The 18,054-nt window shown below is 38.4% G+C and overlaps 1 pseudogene; it reads right to left on the bottom strand.

Annotated features, from left to right (window-relative positions):
- Positions 1 to 11,195: 11,195 nt before the first annotated feature.
- Positions 11,196 to 12,361, bottom strand: LOC105507585 (annotated as a pseudogene).
- Positions 12,362 to 18,054: the final 5,693 nt, after the last annotated feature.

Genomic DNA, 18,054 nt, shown 5'->3' on the forward strand with positions numbered 1-18,054 from the left:
ACGGGGTTTCACTGTGTTAGCCAGGATGGTCTCGATCTCCTGACCTCGTGATCCGCCCGCCTCGGCCTCCCAAAGTGCTGGGATTACAGGCGTGAGACAAAAGCAAATTTTATGACTCATAAAGTAACAGGTATAGAGCCTTAGGCTCTTTAGATAATAGAATTATTGATAGAACCTATAAAATGAGTATGCTTAAATTATTTAAAAACATTAGAAAAGAATTGAACATGAGAAAAGATCAACACATTATTAAAATACCCAGGAAGATTTGAAAAAAGAACTAGTAGAACATCTAGAATTAAAATAGGAAATGTAAGCATTTCAGTAAGAGTTCCACTAGTTCAAATTAAATGGCAAATTAAACAGCTGAAGAGAGGAATACTGTCTTAAATATAGAGATATGGAAATTACCCCAAAGGCTTAAGAGATGAAAATATAAGAAAGAAAATAAGAAAAATGAAAAACAGAGCAAAAGATCTAGAATTGGTCTAATAGGATTTGAATAGAGAGAGACTAAAGAATGGCTGCAAGAGAAGCAATGTTTAAGGAGATAATAGCTGAGAATTTTCCAAAATTACTCAAGTATATGAATCTTTAGATTCAGGCTCTGAAGAATATATTAATGATATGTTCTGAGGAAGTTCTGAGGGAGATTTTTTAAAGGAAAAAGAGTAATCACTAGATACATCATAGTGAAACAGAGATCTTAAAAGCAGCCAAGAAAAGATTACCTACAAAAGAATAACAATGAGACTTATGGCACACTTTACACCAGCAGCAGCAGAATCCAGAAGACAATGGAATGATACCTCCAAAAGTTTAGAGAAGACTATTGTAAATCTAAAATATATGCACAGCTCAACTATCATTCAAATTCAACAATGACAGCAAACTGAAGACATTTTTAGTAAGAATTGCCACTCATTGAAAAAAAGGATGTACTTCATAAGGATAGACTATAAATATAGAAAAAAGTTAATGATATTCGAGAAGGAATAGTAAGTTAAGAAATTTGTAGCTAGATGAGTATATGTAAGTAATCATCATATTAAGGGTATAAAAACAAGATAGAAATAACTGCAGAAAGGTAACATGTGAGTAGAATTGTATTTAGAGGTAAATTGTTCAAAACAACTGTAAAGATATGCAATAACTTTAAACTAGTGTTAAAATGTTGAGATTAGCCATTAAAAGAATAGAAATAGAGTACATATCTTTTGGTCTAGTGGAGAAGGAAAAAAGAATAAATAAAACATTAGTTTAATAGTAGTCAAGAAAGAAGGAAAGAGAAAGCATAATAAAGGGTAAGTAGAAAAAAATGAAATTATAGAAATAAATTGAAAATATAAGCAATCACATTGAATATAAATGAGATTATTCATTAATTAGAAGACTGACATGGTCAGAGTAAATTTTAAAATTCCAGTTATAGCTAAAACATACATCTAAAACATAAGGACACAGGACATTTAAAACTAAAAATATGTAAGCATATACCAAGAAGGTAATAATACAAACAAAACTGATGCAACTGTATTAATAATAGCCAAAACAGATTTAAAGATAAAACATTATGAGAAGAAATATAAATTAAAAATTTGTATATACAGTTACGTGTTGCTTGTTCTGAGAAATGCCTTGTTAGGGGATTTCATCACTGTGGGAACATCCTAGAATGTACTTACACAAATCTAGACGGCATAGTCTGCTACACACCTAGGCTATTTGGTATAGCCTATTGCTTCTAGGATGCAAATCTGTACAGCATTTTGCTGTACTGAATACTACAGGCAATTGTAACACAATGGTAAGAGTTTGTGTATCTAAACATATCCAACATAGAAAAGGGACAGTAAAAATATGGTATTATAATCTTATGGGACTACCATTATATATGTGGTCTGCCAATGACCAAAACATCATTATGTGGTACCTGACTGTAGGAATATGTGTGTGTGTGTGTGTGTGTGTGTGTGTGTATGCATACACTTTCTTTTGGCCAACCAGAGAAGAAAATGCTCCTGGCCAACACTTCATGTAGTACTGAATTAACCCTTCAAATAAGGTAAAACACTCTATATCTCAGCCAAAATAAACGGCAGCCTGGCTATTTAAGATGGACTCAGGGAATAGTTGGGAATTGTCTCCTTAATCAGCCCCAGCTGCGGAGAATCTTCTACTCTATTCTTAAGTACATTTATCTTCATGTATTTGTGTCACAGTTTTTCAATGTCTGTTATTCAGTGTCTCAAATACTTTGACACAGCCACTTTTCTGAAAAATGACTTAAATTACTCCAGAGAAACACAGGATAATATCACACTGATCAATGCTCAATCTAAAAATTAGTCCTCCACAAACCAAGTCTTGAATCAACAACCATAGTAAAATCTGGAAAACCCTTGATTATCTCTTCCATAGCTCTAGATGAATGAGAAACCAAAGAAAGAACTGAGAATTAAAGTTTCCACAAGCGTTTTCTAAGACAGATAGTTCTGAAACCGTGGTAACAGTTTGAAACCTGTTCAATATGTGAACAATAACTCCCCTCAGTCAACACACTTTTGCAAGTCAAACAAACAGGATCAGCAACCGGCTTCTGAGAGCCATCTAGTCAGGGGCAGATTCACTCCAAAAATGTCACATACCTCAAGTGCCAACAAACCAACCACTGTCTTACCTAAGTAGTCACGCTACTACTATAGATGATGTCAACCCACTGATGCCTTGGAAAGTCGGCCCATCCCTGAACTCCATACTGCAGAAACAGCCATGTGAGATCAACAGTCTCCTGTGCTCTGAGAGACCATACCTGACCAGCAAGAAACTCAGCTCTTTGTCTTTTTTTTTTGAGAAATGGTCTTGCTCTGTTGCCCAGGCTGGAGTGCAGTGGCACAATCACAGCTTACTGCAGCCTTAACCTTCTGGGCTTAAGCCAATCCTCCTACCTCAGCCTCCTAAGTAGCTGGGACTACAGGCTTATGCCACCAGGCTGGCTAGTTTTTGTATTTTTAGTAGAGTCAGGGTTTTGCCATGTTGCCGAGACTGAGCTCTGTCTTTTTATGTCAGATATTGAATGGTGGTGTCATCATGCTTTGATGAAGTAATTCCTTATATATCATACCATCCATAATTGCTGATGAATTAAATATTTACATGTGAAGAACAGAAAATTTAAACTTTTGTGGGAAAGTATGAGACAACAGTTAATACCTTAGGTTAGTTAAATATTTCATAAATCAGGTTTCAGTCATAAAGGAAAATAAGGATATTTTCATCTTATAAAAATTCAAAGCTCACCAATGCAGCACCTCATTTGGATGTATTTGGAGTCTTGGAAGCTTGACTGCCCCATGTTCCCCTACAAATGGACCCTGAGAGCTTGTTTGGAGGTTCTAGCAGGAGAGTACAGCTACTCTTATATCCTTGACTGAAGACTGTCCTCCTCTATCAGGGATGGTTGTCCTCTTTGATGGTCATTCTGTTCAACTGAGTGTGCAGCTTCAGGAGCGATCCACATGGAATGGTGAGGGAAGAAGGGGACACCCACCTAGCCAGCCAATTCAGCCAAATCAACCCTGGCTATCAACGGTGTGACAGACGCCACAGCCAGACAGCCCTCACATCTGACAATTGTATTTTGATATAAAAATTTATGTGGTTTGCCAGTCAGAACGGCCATTATTAAAAAGTCAAGAAACAACAGATGCTGGTGAGGTTGTGGAGAAATAGGAATGCTTTTCCACTGCTGGTGGGAATGCAAATTAGTTCAACCATTGTGGAACTCGGTGTGGTGATTCCTCAAAGATCTAGAACTGGAAATACCATTTGACCCAGAAATCCCATTACTGGACATAAACCCAAAGGAATATAAATCATTCTATTACAAAGATACACGCATGCATATCTTCATTGCAACACTATTCACAATAGCAAAGACATGGAATCAACCTAAATGTCCATCAATGATAGATTGGTTAAAGAAAATGTGGTACATATACACCATGGAATACTATGCAGCCATATAAAGGAAGGAGATCATGTCCTTTGCAGGGACATGGATGAAGCTGGAAGCCATCAGCCTTGGCAAACTAACACAGGAACAGAAAACCAAACACCGCATGTTCTCACTTATAAGTGGGAGTTGAGCAATGAGGACACATGGACAGAGGGAGGGGAACAACACATACTGGCACCTATTGGGGGGTGGTGTGGTGGAGGGAGAACATTAGGAAAAGTAGCTAATGCATGCTGGGTTTAATACCTAGGTGATGGGTTGATAGGTATAGCAAACCACCATGGCACACGTTTACCTGTGTAACAAACCTGCACATCCTTCACATGTATCCCAGAACTAAAAGCAAAAATTTAAAAAATTTTTAAAAATCTGTGGTTTCTGTTGATACAAGTACTGATAATTCCACTGTGGTTTGTTGCCCATATGTTTTATGAAAGAAAGTGCTTGTCTCAAGTAAAGTTTAGTGAAAAGAAAGATGTATATTTTTTCCTGTCCAAGTTCATGGACCCCTCTGAATTACACACAAAATTCCAATGCTTCTGTGGACCTCAGGTTAAGAATCAGGTTCAGACAGAAATCTGGACTAGAGATATTTGAGATTCTCATCATGAAGATAGTGAGTGAAGCCATAGGGATAGACGTAATTGTACATAATAATTAGAAAGGGAGTTCCTAAGGAACACTAATATTTAAGACACAGGCAGAGGAAGAGACGGCAGTAAGAGTAAACGAGATGTAATGTTAGAAAAGTAAGAGTAAAATTAGGAGAGACTGGGGTCACAGAAGTTATAGAAGGGAACAGTTTCAAGAGAAGGAAATGGTTATCAGTATCACCAGTGTAAGAGAAATTAAGAAGACAAGGACAAAGAGTGATCCCTTAGATTTAGCAAGGGAGACCACGGATGACTTAAACAAGAACTGGTGTCTATAGGGTGGAAGAGGAAGAAGTTAGGGGGCAATAGCTTGAGGGATGAATGGGAGAAAGAAGAGACAGAAAGTAGACAGCCCTTTCTAGAGAGTTAACCTTAAAGATGCAAAGACAGAGAAATGGAGTGATTGCTAGAGGAGATCTATAGGGTCAAGAAGGAGAAACTCAAATATATTTAAATGCAGGTAGAGAAGACCCCATAAAGAGTGACAGATTAAGGTACATGTGGTAGTTAAGTGTGCAGACTCTGGGATCTCACTGTCTTGCTCCACACCACTTTTTGTGTTACTTTGGATAAATTTCACCTTTTGTAAATGGAGATAAAAATAGCACCTGTCTCAATAGGATTATTCAGATGATTTCATAAAAAGTGTATAGAACAGTGTATGGTACATAGTAAGCCTCAGTAAATGTCAGTTATTTCTATTTGTATATTTTAAAAAGAGATTATTGATGATAAGTCCCTGAGGGGGCAGTAGGGATTGATGTTTGGGTCATCTATTGCTGTGCAATAAACTACTGCAAAATTTGGTGGCTTAAAACACAATTCATTATTATCCCTCCTGCTTTTGTGTATTGACTAGACTCAGCAGAATAGTTCTCTTGGGATCTCATGCTGTGACCATCAGAATGGTGTCTGAGGCTGTAGCCAACTGAAGGTTCAATAGGATTGGACATTGAAGATGGCTCATTCACATATCCATTGCCTTGATGTGTCTGTCTGTTTCACGCTGATACTCAGCCTGCTTTCCCTTCTCTAAGAGGCTTATTCTCCAGAGCCTCTTCATGTGGCCTGGGCGTTTCTTAGCATGGTGATCTGTGGGTAGACACACTTCCCATATGGCCACTTTTCCAAGAGGCAGGAAGCAGAGGTTCCAGGCCAGTTAAGGGGCTACTCACAGCACAACTGTCCATCGGCAACACCTGGGGTATTTGCAGAAGAGAACGATTCTAATTCTGATTCTGATTCAGAAAGTGTTGAGTGATGCCTGACATTGCATTTTTAGTAAACTCTACACAGGTGGTCCTAACACATAGCCAGGCTTTAACATTACAGGGCTAGGAAACCAGAGGGGAATATAAATTGCCCCAGTTAGCTCTCAGCCTCAACCTGCTCTTACCCTTCCTCATCAAACTTTCCTTTCCTTTTAAATATTATAAATGTCCTTTTTCAATTTCATGGTTCTTTCCTCACTGTGAATCATTCCTTTATTTTAGTATAATATTTCTAAAAGGAGAACACCCCTTTTTTTTCTCAGTAATTTGGAACTATCAAATCAAACAAATTCAAAGTTAAACGTGGATTTTTACAGAGTTTCCAAATAAATCAAAACTGCAAAACTCAATAGAATTAGGAAACTAGAAAAAATCTGTAGAAATTAATTTTTGTGTATGTGCTTAAAATGTCTATTGTATTTTACATGACACATTCTTACCAGAGAAATGACACTCTAAAACAAAGAGATTAACACATCCAAATCTGGTTCAGAAAGCCAGGATTCATAGCCTTAGTAGAGGTTCCCAAAGGATTACTTTTCTGGGTTTGCTTTATAATTTTGGCAGTAAATGTAAAACATTTAAAGTTTATCTGAAGGGATTATTTTGGTGTAAATATTGGAGAATATGACAAAATTCATGATGCAATATGCATCCTTTTGTTCAAAGCAGTAATTCAGGTTAAATTACAGAATGCAGTAGGAGCTCAATATGAATGAGAGGCACCTGTGACTTTGAGGCAACGAAGATAAAAACAGCTGAAAAGACTCCTGCTCAGCAGCATCAGAGTAATTTCCTCAAAATCTTTCAGTAGTCTCACATTTCACTTTGGGCCAAGCAGCAGAATTGGGAAAGTGGTTAGAAATGACCAATGAGCAAGTAATGCCAAGGAAACTGAATGGCCTGGAAGGAAACTGGGAAGTTTCCCAGTAACAGAAGAAAGTCAGTAAATAGAGTTTGAAGGTAGAATGCAGGGCACGGAGATGAACAATGCCTGGGGCGAGGCAAAATAATGCACAAAAAGTCAAATAGGGCCAGCCAGAAAAGGCATGTGCAAGAAAAGTAGGACAATAAGAGCATGAGTTCTGCCAGATTGAAATGGAAAACATATTTATACATGTCTTTCAGAGGTGAGCCAGATTTTTAGAATTTATTTTGAAGACCCAAGAGTATTTGGGGGATGGGGTGGGGGTGGAGGGAATACAAGAATATTTAAGAAAGTACAGAATTATAGAAATTTAATTGAGCAATGATTATTGAAGTGGTAGAATAAATTTCTTAACATGTTATTGTACTTTCTTTAAAAAATAAAATGTTTTTTCTCTTTGAAGAGAAAATAACTCAAGGATTAAGATATAATCTGCCCAAGGCTCTGAGTTGTGAGTGGGTGTTAGGCTGCAGAGGGAATCCACAGAGTTAGCAGCTATTGGGAAATATTTATTTCTCCCTAAGTAATCATGCACCAGCCAGATTTCCAGCAGGTTACTAAAAAGGCTGCAATGATTCTCTAGAGTCTTCTCCTTTCAGTCGAGAAAAGAACCTAGCTCCTCACCATCTCCTTTTTAAAGGTGTCTGAATGTTGAAGCAGGATCTCAGATTACAGCTGATTGCAGCAGTGGGAGGTCAGCTATTCACTCCTGGAGTTCACCAGCCTGAGTTCATACTACAGGAGCTGTTGCTCTCCACCAAGCACAAAGATGTCTCCTGCCAAAGGGAAGAATTTAGCTGACTATGGAGCAACAGGGAAGAACTTCTTTAGACTCCATTGCAGAAGTCCAATTCTTAGTGGAACTATTGTAAGTACAGGCTATTTTATAAAAAAATGCCTGCCTGTTGTTATTTAAATTTTTAATAAAAATTTTTGTTGATACATACTAATGGTATATATTTATGGGGTATACATTGTGTTGATTTGTCACTTACAGGATTTGAGGAGGCACACTAAGTGGATACACATATTACCACATTACAGAACCATCAAAATAACATAAAATATCTAAAGTCAAATAGAGAGAGGGTGAAAATGAGAGAAATACAGACTAAGAATTGTTACAATAGAGCTTTTAAATTAGCTCAACTTCTTGGCAGCCAAAACATGATGGGCCATGTCATTCTCATCATGGCCTGATAAAATTAAGCACACTAGTTCCTCAGGAAAGACAAGATTTCCTCAGACTCTAAATTCACAGTAGAATAGACTCCACCTCCTAGATAACTCTCAAATTCTCCTGCTCCTACCCTCAGTGTCACAGATCCAGGCCAAAATACCAGGAGCTCTCATCTAGATTACTTTGGCAATGTCCAATCAGTGTCTTCAGATCCTGGCATAGTCTCCACCCCACCACAAGAGTGGTCCTTTTAAAATGCAAATATGATCATATCTCATTGCTGTGAAGACAAAATCCAAAATCCTGAGTGCTGCATGCAAGACCCAGCATGATCTGGTTCCAGCCTACTTCTCCACCCTAGTGACAACAAACACTTAGGCAAATGCTCTGCTTGGCAGGATCATTTCCTTATCGTCTCCCCTTTAATTGCTAACTCACATTCTCTATTATTTTACACCCGACGCACAGGTTTTACCCATCTGACCCTGAAGTCGTTTGACTTTTTGAGGTTGTTCTTTTTTGGCGGCCAGATTTCAGCACAGGCCAAAGTGTTTTTTATTTTTGTTTTTGTTTGAGACAGAGTTTTGCTCTTGTTGCCCAGGCTGGAGTGCAATGGTGCGATTTCGGCTCACCGCAACCTCCGCCTCCCAGGTTCAAGCAATTCTCCTGCCTCAGCTTCCCGAGTAGCTGGGATTACAGGCATGCTGGCCTAATTTCTTTTTTTTTTTTTCTCTCTTTTAGTAGAGACGGGGTTTCTCCATGTTGGACAGGCTGGTCTCGAAATCCCGACCTCAGGTGATCCGCCGGCCTCCGCCTCCCAAAGTGCTGGGGTTAGAGGGATGAGCCACCGCTCCCGGCCTTCCAAAGTGGTTCTTCATGGAACTTCAGCAAAATGGCCTGAGCCTATTTAGGCATTCTCAATTACTATGCTCGTTTTCTTAAACATGAGTAGCCTCTAATATCTAATTAAGCTGATTAGGGGATATAGAGCTATCCCCATAACTCTACTACCAGGCATGAAAACAAGGGTCAAACTGAATTTTATGATATATTTAAACATTTTATGTGTTAGCAGGCAAAGAAACAGTCATATAACGTTTTGTAAACTCCGTGAGGTTCAGCTCTTGGTCCTTCCAAGTTTCTACCCTGTATAAAAGGTTCACTTGAGGAAATGTGACAATGTTCCAACATGAGATGCTAACATCATAGCTCAGTTTAGACAACAATTCTCTAAGTCAGTGATTGAACACAGGACTGATTCAGAATTAAGCCTTCTTTTCCATTCGGGAAGGTATAAGCTTTCATGTAAAAATAAAAATGTTTTTCTCCACATCTCTAATACCACTTATTTATCCAGTGGGAAAAAATAATTTATTATGTCAGTAGTGGTAACTAAAAAACCCTCTGGTGTTAATTGAGGTTAAAGATAACCAAAGTGCTTTTGGTAGCCTCTTCTGGATTACTGGCTTTTGGTTAAATACCAACTAACCAGCCCTGAGGTATGTATAACCTAAAACTAAATTATGCGTCTTTATAGATCCATTTCTTAGGCTAAAGTATTTAAAGTAAAATACTAACCACATTACAGATACATACCATTCCGAAGAACTACAGTAATACTAAAAGATAACTAAAGTAGAACATAGAAAATACAGAAAAATGGATTTTTACATCTCATACATGCTATCAAGTATAATTTTTTCTCACCTATATTTCTGACAGAATTCAGAGAGACATCAGTTCAAGACTGAATTCTGATACTGCTCAAGGCAGCATAGACATCTGACAGTTTTGGCCTGGGATATTTTAAGGATAAATGCTCTTGCTTGGTCTTGATGAGAAAAGAAGTTTGCTTAGAATGTCTTATTTTGAACATTACTTCCAATTGGACAATTTGCTATCAAGTTGATTTTTGCAGAATTATTACAGAAATTATTCTGGTTATTACAGAAGTTACTTAGGGCCTACATTTTATCATTATCAACTTCAACATTGACAGCACATCATATGCAATGACGTATTTATCAAATGATTTCTAGGTATACAGCTATGTATTAGATTATAGGGATTTACAGAATGTGTCAAAAATATGAACTTTGAGGATCTTTTAGTAAAAGTAAATTTAAATTTTGCTTCCTTAAGCAAATGTTTCCTAAGACTCTTATACACAATCTCTATTAAGCAATCATTTGGTGAAGAGGGAAAGTGTATGCAAGAACTGTCTATTCATGACTCCAAAATATGTATTATTTAATTCAAAAAAGTGTATGTATTTATGAGGCAGTTATTTTATTAATGTAAAAATAACTATTACACTTTTAATATCACATTAAAAAACAGTCAAATCTGACAGGCTAGATTTATAGATGTTGACTCTCTCCTGCTCCAAAACCATTACACATACATATATTTATGTAAATATTCAGATGTTTGCTATTATGTAGACAAATACCTGGGGGCTTTAGTTTATTTCATTTCATTTTATTTGTCTTATACAGAATGATTTCCATTGCTTTAAAAATTATATACACTTGCATATACATATACATATATAGATAGACATGAACTTGCCTCCATATACATGGAAGATGTCTGGAAAACAATATAAAAAACTGTTAGTGGAAGTTACTTTCGGGAAATAATTTGTAGGTGATGAAGGACTTTGTTTTGCCTATTTTTATTTTGGAAATTAGACAAATATATATGAATGTGAGAGAATAGTTTAATGAGCCAACCTACCATTATCCAGCTTCAGCAATCATGCATTCCTTATTGCTCTTGTTCTGTTTCATTTATCACTTGCCAAACCCTGTGGATTATTTTGTTTTTGTTTTTGTTTTTAATAAAGAATATATTTTATTAGCTTGTACTAACATTATCATATTACAAAAGCAATTTAGGGGAAGACTGCTCCTTTCGATACTTGAATAATCTGAAACAACACATACAGAACTATGCATTTTAAAAAATCCTCATTTGGATAACAAAAAAAGACAAGTTAAACAACAAAAGAACTTCTCCTTTCTCACATATGGACATTGAAGTGGACCTAATTTGTTTTTCATTTTAAAAGCTCCCCAAAACAAAAGCAGCTTAAAGCCTAATTAAAATAAATAAAAAATGTGTTTACTAAACTACTGGTTTACTAAGCTGCTGACACCATTTGCTGTTGTTTTAATGCAGGTTCTTCTGTCTGTTTCTTCTCTTGCTCTTTTCACTAGTCTAGTTGCACCATTTTCATCCTGTTCACCATCATTAGCAGATTTAGTTTTTTTAAACTTGAAACGTACTTTTCCTTTAGCAGACCCAGGCCAGACTTAATTACCTGTTCCTCGTCCTTTAAATCTGCAACCTTTTGACTTCTATTTGTTTAGGGATTCTTGTGTTGGTCTTCTAAGATTTTTTCAATGCTTCTTTTTCCACCTCTCCTTCTAGTACTTCCCAATTCACTTCTTTGTTCCTTAATTGTAGGTTACCATTACTTGTGTCTTTGGCTTTACCCAATACTTCCTTGACATTTACTTTAATTAGAATTATCCCATCCCCTGTTCTGCTCCTCTGACAAGGTCTATTCATTTTATTTCACCATGATTTGAGAAAAGAATGTGTAACTCTACAGGTCTGATCATCTAAGTCACCTGAAAATTTCAGCAAGCATCCAATCTTCTTCTAGATATTTCATTTCAGCATCTTCTTCTAACTTTTGTTTTTCTTCTTACTCTTGGTTAGCTCTTAATTTAGCTTCCACTTCATTTTGTTCTCTTTCTTCTTCTTCTTTTTTTTTTTTTTTTTTGTGGCAAAGTAATCTTCCTTGAAAAGTATTAGCAGGTCTGTGCTTTTGTATTTCTGGCCAGGGGTCTCTACAAATTTCTTGGCAGATTCAATGCTAACAAACATAACAAAAACTGATCCCTTAAATGCTTTATGCAATGTTCTTCTCATCTGAATATTGTACTTGACCTTTATCTTTTAGCCATTCTTTTATGTCATCAAGAGTTGCATCAGTTGGGAAGCTGTTGATATAAACAGATCTGTTTTTACATCAGTTTTAGACTCATCAGTCATTTCTGGGAGGGGCTTGCTTGAAGACCTTCTGAATTTAGTTTTATCTCCACTGATTTCCATGAGTTCTGCCTTGGATTTTCTAATGCTTCTGCAGTTACAGTAAAGTCTATTATTAGATGATTTAACTGATTTCCATGAGTTCTGCCTTGGATTTTCTAATGCTTCTGCAGTTACAGTAAAGTCTATTATTAGATGACTTAACCTGTTGAATTTCTTTATCTTCAAAGGTACCCAGCTTTCAATCATAGTGCACTGTAGCCTCAAACTCCTGGGGTGAAGAAATCCTCCCACTTCAGCCTCTGTAGTAGCTGGGGCTATAGATGTTCACCATAGAACAAAATATGCCAGGGCCGAGTGCAGTGGCTCATGCCTCTAATCCTAGCACTTTGGGAGACTAAGGAAGGAGGGTCACTTGTGGTCAGGAGTTTGAGACCAGTCTGGTTAATATAGTGAGACCCAGTCTCTCTATATAAATAAAATAAAATATTCAACAACTTCTCCATATCATCAAATACTTAATTGATGTTCAAATTTCCCCAATTACCTCATGCCTTTTTATCATTATTTTATTCTAATCGTGATCCAAGCCAAGTCTATCTGTTGCATTTAATTGATTTAGATCTCTTTTTAATCTGTAACAGTTCCCTCTTTTTTTTTTTTTTCATTTATTTAACAATGAAGTCAGTTATTTGCTGTGTAGAATGTCTCACATTCTGGATTTTAGAGATTGTATACCTGAGGAGTTACTTAATATGTTAATATGTTTCTCCATTTCCTGTAGAGGTTTGATCAGATTCAAGTTATATATATATAACTTGATATATGTTGATATATGATCATATATATATCATACATATGATATATATATAACTTGATGTTATGTTGATATATATGATCAAAATATATAACTGCCAAGAAATTTGTGTGTGTGTGTGTGTGTGTGTGTATTTCTCTTTTGGGGGGGGGTCTCATTCTGTCACCCAGGCTGGAATGTAGTGGCACAATCTTGGCTCACTGCAACCTCCACCTCCCGGGCTCAAGTGATCCTCCCACCTCAGCCTCCCAAGTAGCTGGGATTACAGGTGTGTACCATCATGCCAGGCTAATTTTTGTATTTTTTAGTAGATATGGGGTTTTGCCATGTTGCCCAGGCTGGTGTTGAACTCCTGGACTCAAGTGATTTCCCCCCTCGGCCTCCCAAAGGGATTACAGGGGTGAGCCACTGCGCCCAGCTAGATTAAAGATTTATTTCAATGTTTTTTGGCAAAATATATTTCAGAGGTTGGCATCTGGTTAGTCTAGAATGGTCTCAGTTGGATCAGTTGAGCTCTACTCCATGTTGTCTCTCCTCTTTCAGGGGGTGACCCTAGGTTTATTCCCATCGAGATTGCAGGGTGTTCAAGGAAGGCTGATATTGTTGAGTTACCCTCATGCTGTTTTCATGATAGTGAGTTCCCAAAAGATCTAATGGTTTTATAAAGGGCTTTTCCCCTTTGCTTGGCACTTCTCCTTACTGCCACCATGTGAAGAAGGACGTGTTTGCTTCCCCTTCCACCATGATTTTAAGTTTCCTGCGGACTCCCCAGTCCTGTAGAACTGTGAGTCAATTAAACTTCTTTCCTTTATAAATTACCCCATTTTGGACAGTTCTTTATAGCAGTGTGAGAATGGACTAATACTGTAAATTGGTACTGAGTGGTGGGGTGCTGCTGTAAAGATACCCCAAAATGTGGAACTTTAAAACTTGGTAACAGGCAAAAGTTGGAACAGTTTGAAGGGCTCAGAAGAGAGGAAAATGTGGGAAACTTTGGAACTTCCTAGAGACTTCTTTAACCAAATGCTAATAGTGATATGGACAATGAAGTCCAGGCTGAAGTGGTCTCACATGGAGATGAGGAACTTCTTGGTAACTGGAGTGTATTATTCTGTTTTCATGCTGCTGATAAAGACATGCCCAGTACTGGGAAGAAAAAGAGGTTTAATTGGACTTATAGTTCCACATGGCTGGGGAGGCCTCAGAATCATGGTAGGAGGCAAAAGGCACTTCTTACATGGTGGAGGCAAGAGAAAATGAGAGAGATGCAAAAGTGGAAACCCCTGATAAAACCATCAGATCTCATGAAACTTATTCACTACCATAACATTATGGGAGAAACTGCCCTCATGATTCAAATTATGTCCCACCGGGTCCCTCCCACAATACATGGGAATTACTGGAGTACAGTTCAAGTTGAGATTTGGGTGGGGACACAGAGCCAAACCATATCATGGAGTAAAGGTGACTCTTGCTATGCTTTAGAAAAGAGACTAGTGGCATTTTTCCCCTGCCCTAGATATCTGAAGAATTTTGAACTTGAGAGAGGCAATTTAGGGTATCTGGTGAAAAAAATTTTTAAGTGGCAAAGCCTTCAAGAGAAAGCAGAGCATAAAAGTTTGAAAAATTTGCAGCCTGATGATGCAATAGAAAAGAAAACCTCATTTTCTGGGGCGAAATTCAAGCCAGCTGAAATTTGTATAAGTAATGAGGAGCTGAATGGTAATCACTAAGACAATGGGAAAAATGTCTCCAGGGCATATCAGAAACCTTCACAGCAGCCCCTCCCATCATAGGCCCAGAGGCCTCGGAAGGCAAAATGGTTTTGTGGACCAGGACCAGGGCCCCCCTGCTCTGTGCAGCCTTAGGACATGATGCCCTGTATCCCAGCTGCTTCAGCTCCAGTCATGGCTAAAAGTTGCCAACATACAGTTCAGGCCGTTGCTTCAGAGGGTGCAAGTCCTAAGCCTTGGCAGTTTTCACTTGGTATTGGGCATGTGGGTGTACAGAAGTTCAAGAATTGAGGTTTGGGAACCTCTGCCTAGATTTCAGAGGATATATGGAAATGCCTGGAAGTCTAGGCAGAAGTTTGTTGCAGGACCGGAACTCTCATGGAGAGCCTCTGCCAGGGTGGTGCAGAAGGGAAATGTGGGGTCGGGAGCCACCCTACAGAGTCTCTACTGGGGCACTGCCTTGTGGAGCTATGAGAAGAGGCCACAATCCTGCAGACACCAGAATGGTAGATCCATTGACAGCTTGCATCGTGTGCCTGGAAAAGCCACAGACATTCAATACCAGCTGTGAAAGAAGCTGAGAGGAGGCTGTATCCTGCCAAGTCACAGGGGTAGAGTTGCCCAAGGCCATGGGAGCCCTTCTCTCACATCAGTGTGACCTAGATATGAGACATGGAGTCAGAGGAAATTATTTTGAAACTTTAAGGTTAATGACTGCCCTACTGGATTTGGGACTTGCATAAGGCCTGTAGCCCTGTTGTTCTGGCAAATTTCTCCCATTTGGAATGGGTGTATTTACCCAATGCCTGTACCCTCATTGTACCTAGGAAGTAACTAACTTGCTTTTCAATTTTACAGGCTCATAGGTGGAAGGGATTTGCCTTGTCTCAGATGAGACTTTGGACTTAGACTTCTGTATTAATGCTGGGATGAGTTAAGACTTTGGGGAACTGTTGGGAAGGTATAATTAGTTTTGAAATGTGAGAACATGAGATTTGGGAGGGAATGGCATGGAATGATATGGTCTATGTCCTCACCCAAATCTCATCTTGAATTGTAATTCCCATCATCCCCACATGTCGTGGGAAGGACTCACTGGGAGGTTATTGAATCATGGGAGCGGTTATCCTCATGTTGTTCTTGTGACAGTGAGTGACTTCTCACAAGATCTGATGGTTTTATAAGGTGCTTTTCCCCCTTTGCTCAGCACTTCTCCTTCCTGCCACCATGTGAAGAAGGACATGTTTGCTTCCCCTTCTGCTATAATTGTGTTTCCTGAAGCCTTCACAGCCCTGCAGAACTGTGAGTCAATTAAACCTTTTTCCTTTATAAATTACTCAGTCTTGGACAGTTCTTTGCAGCAGCATGAGAACAGACTAATACAAAGGCAGAAGAAACTCACAAGTGCTTTGTCAAGCCCTTGCTTACTGTCTGTTGGCCAAAGGAAGTCACATGACTGAGTTCAAAGTTGGAGTGTGAGAGACTGGATACATAGAGGTCACTAACCAGGGCTTTTATAAGCTAACATACAATACAATTATCAGGTTGTCTATTTTGTCATATTAAATTGATCAGTAGATTCAGGTGTTGCCTTCTCAGTATGCCTATCTTTCAGGTAATGATGATACACCAATTCTATCATTACTTCTGCATTTATTGGTCTACACTTAAATTCTTCTGTAAAGGAGCACTTACCCCCTATAAATTATTTGCTTATGCTAAAATACACGATGAATATGTATTTCCATGTATTTGCTATTTTCATAGTAGTGAATTGGTACCATAGCATTCCAAGGGGGCTAATGAGTTTTTTAAAAAAAATTATCATTTTCAACTCATGGATTTTTAACCTACTTGAGGTATTTTGGTCCATTACAGTCATTATTCCTTTTCACACTTGATATGGTTTGGCTCTGTGTCCTCACCTATATCTCATCTTGAATTGTACTCACATAATTCCCATGTGTTGTGGGAGGGACCCAGTGGGAGATAACTGAATCATGGGGGTGGTTTCTCCCATAGTGTTCTCATGGTAGTAAATAAGTCTCACAAGATCTGATGATTTGATAAGGGGAAACATGTTTAGCTAGGTTCTCATTCTCTCTCTTGGCTGCTGAGATGTAAGATGTGCTTTTTGCCTTATGCCATGATTCTGAGGCCTCTCCAGCCACGTGGCACTGTAAGTCCAATGAAACTTCTTTCTTTGGTAAATTGCCCAATCTTGGGTATGTCTTTATCAGTAGTGAGAAAACAAACTAATACAATACTCAAGCTGCCCCATCTTGTCCTAGTGACAGTACCTTCAATTGGGCTCCTGTGTCTTTTTGATGTGATCCCAGATAGCCTTGTTGCTTCCTTATATGGCTAGATCTTCCAAGCTCATCCTGCTGCAGAAGTGGATTCAGCTGTTTCTCTAGAGAGTCCTGGTTCCTTTTACTGGGGAATATTTAAAGACCACACAATATGGGTTCTAGGAGATAGGAGGGTTAAACAACAGATTCTGTGTGAACAACATTACAGTCTTGCAAATGTGGTAGACATGTAGGTGTAATTTGTTTGTTTTCTTTTGTAATATACTAACCTCCACTTCATTCTTCTGGGAACAGCATTTCATCTTTTGGGAAATTGGTTTTTTCTCACTTTAGTCATTTGTTTTTAGTCATCATACTCTTCCTCTCTAGGTCTAAGCACAGGCATGTCACCAAAGTCCTCTGCTAGAATCTTTTGAACTGGAACAAGAGAAAGAATTAAGTTACCAACAAAATTTTGAGAGGTGCTGGAGCTGTCCATCAGCTGTATTGTCTACTGTGTGTAGGAAGCTGGTTTCATATCCCATATGGTTTGGCTCTGTGTCCCCACACAAACCTCATGTTGAATTGTAATTCTCAATGTTGGGGAAGGGACCTGGTGGGAGGTGATTGGATCATAGGGGCAGATTTCCCTCATGGTGTTCTCCTGATAGTGAGTTCTCACAAGATCTGATGGTTTAAAAGGGTGTAGCACTTCTCCTCTTGTGCACTTTCTCTCTTCTGCTACCATGTGAAGAAGGTGCTTGTTTCCCCCTTCACCTTCCACCGTGATTGTAAGTTTCCTGAGGCCTTGCAGTCATGCTTCCTATACAGCCTGTGGAACGGAGTCAATTAAACCTCTTTTCATAAATTACCCAGTCTCTGGTAGTTCTTTATAGCTGTGTGAGAACAGACTAATGTAACATCCTTGGTGAATTCAGTGTCTATGGGGATATTCCATCTATTGTCTCGACCTCAGATATCTCTTTCTCAAACGTATTGGCTTGGACTTGTTGCCACTTTTAGCCTCTCACTCCCATTACCGTTATCTTAGAATGTTTCATTAACTGGAACTGCTCTGCCTCTGAAATTGTAACATTTACA

This window comes from Colobus angolensis, unplaced genomic scaffold (genome assembly GCF_000951035.1).
Source record: "Colobus angolensis palliatus isolate OR3802 unplaced genomic scaffold, Cang.pa_1.0 Scaffold150, whole genome shotgun sequence".
Classification (NCBI taxonomy): Eukaryota; Metazoa; Chordata; class Mammalia; order Primates; family Cercopithecidae; genus Colobus; species Colobus angolensis.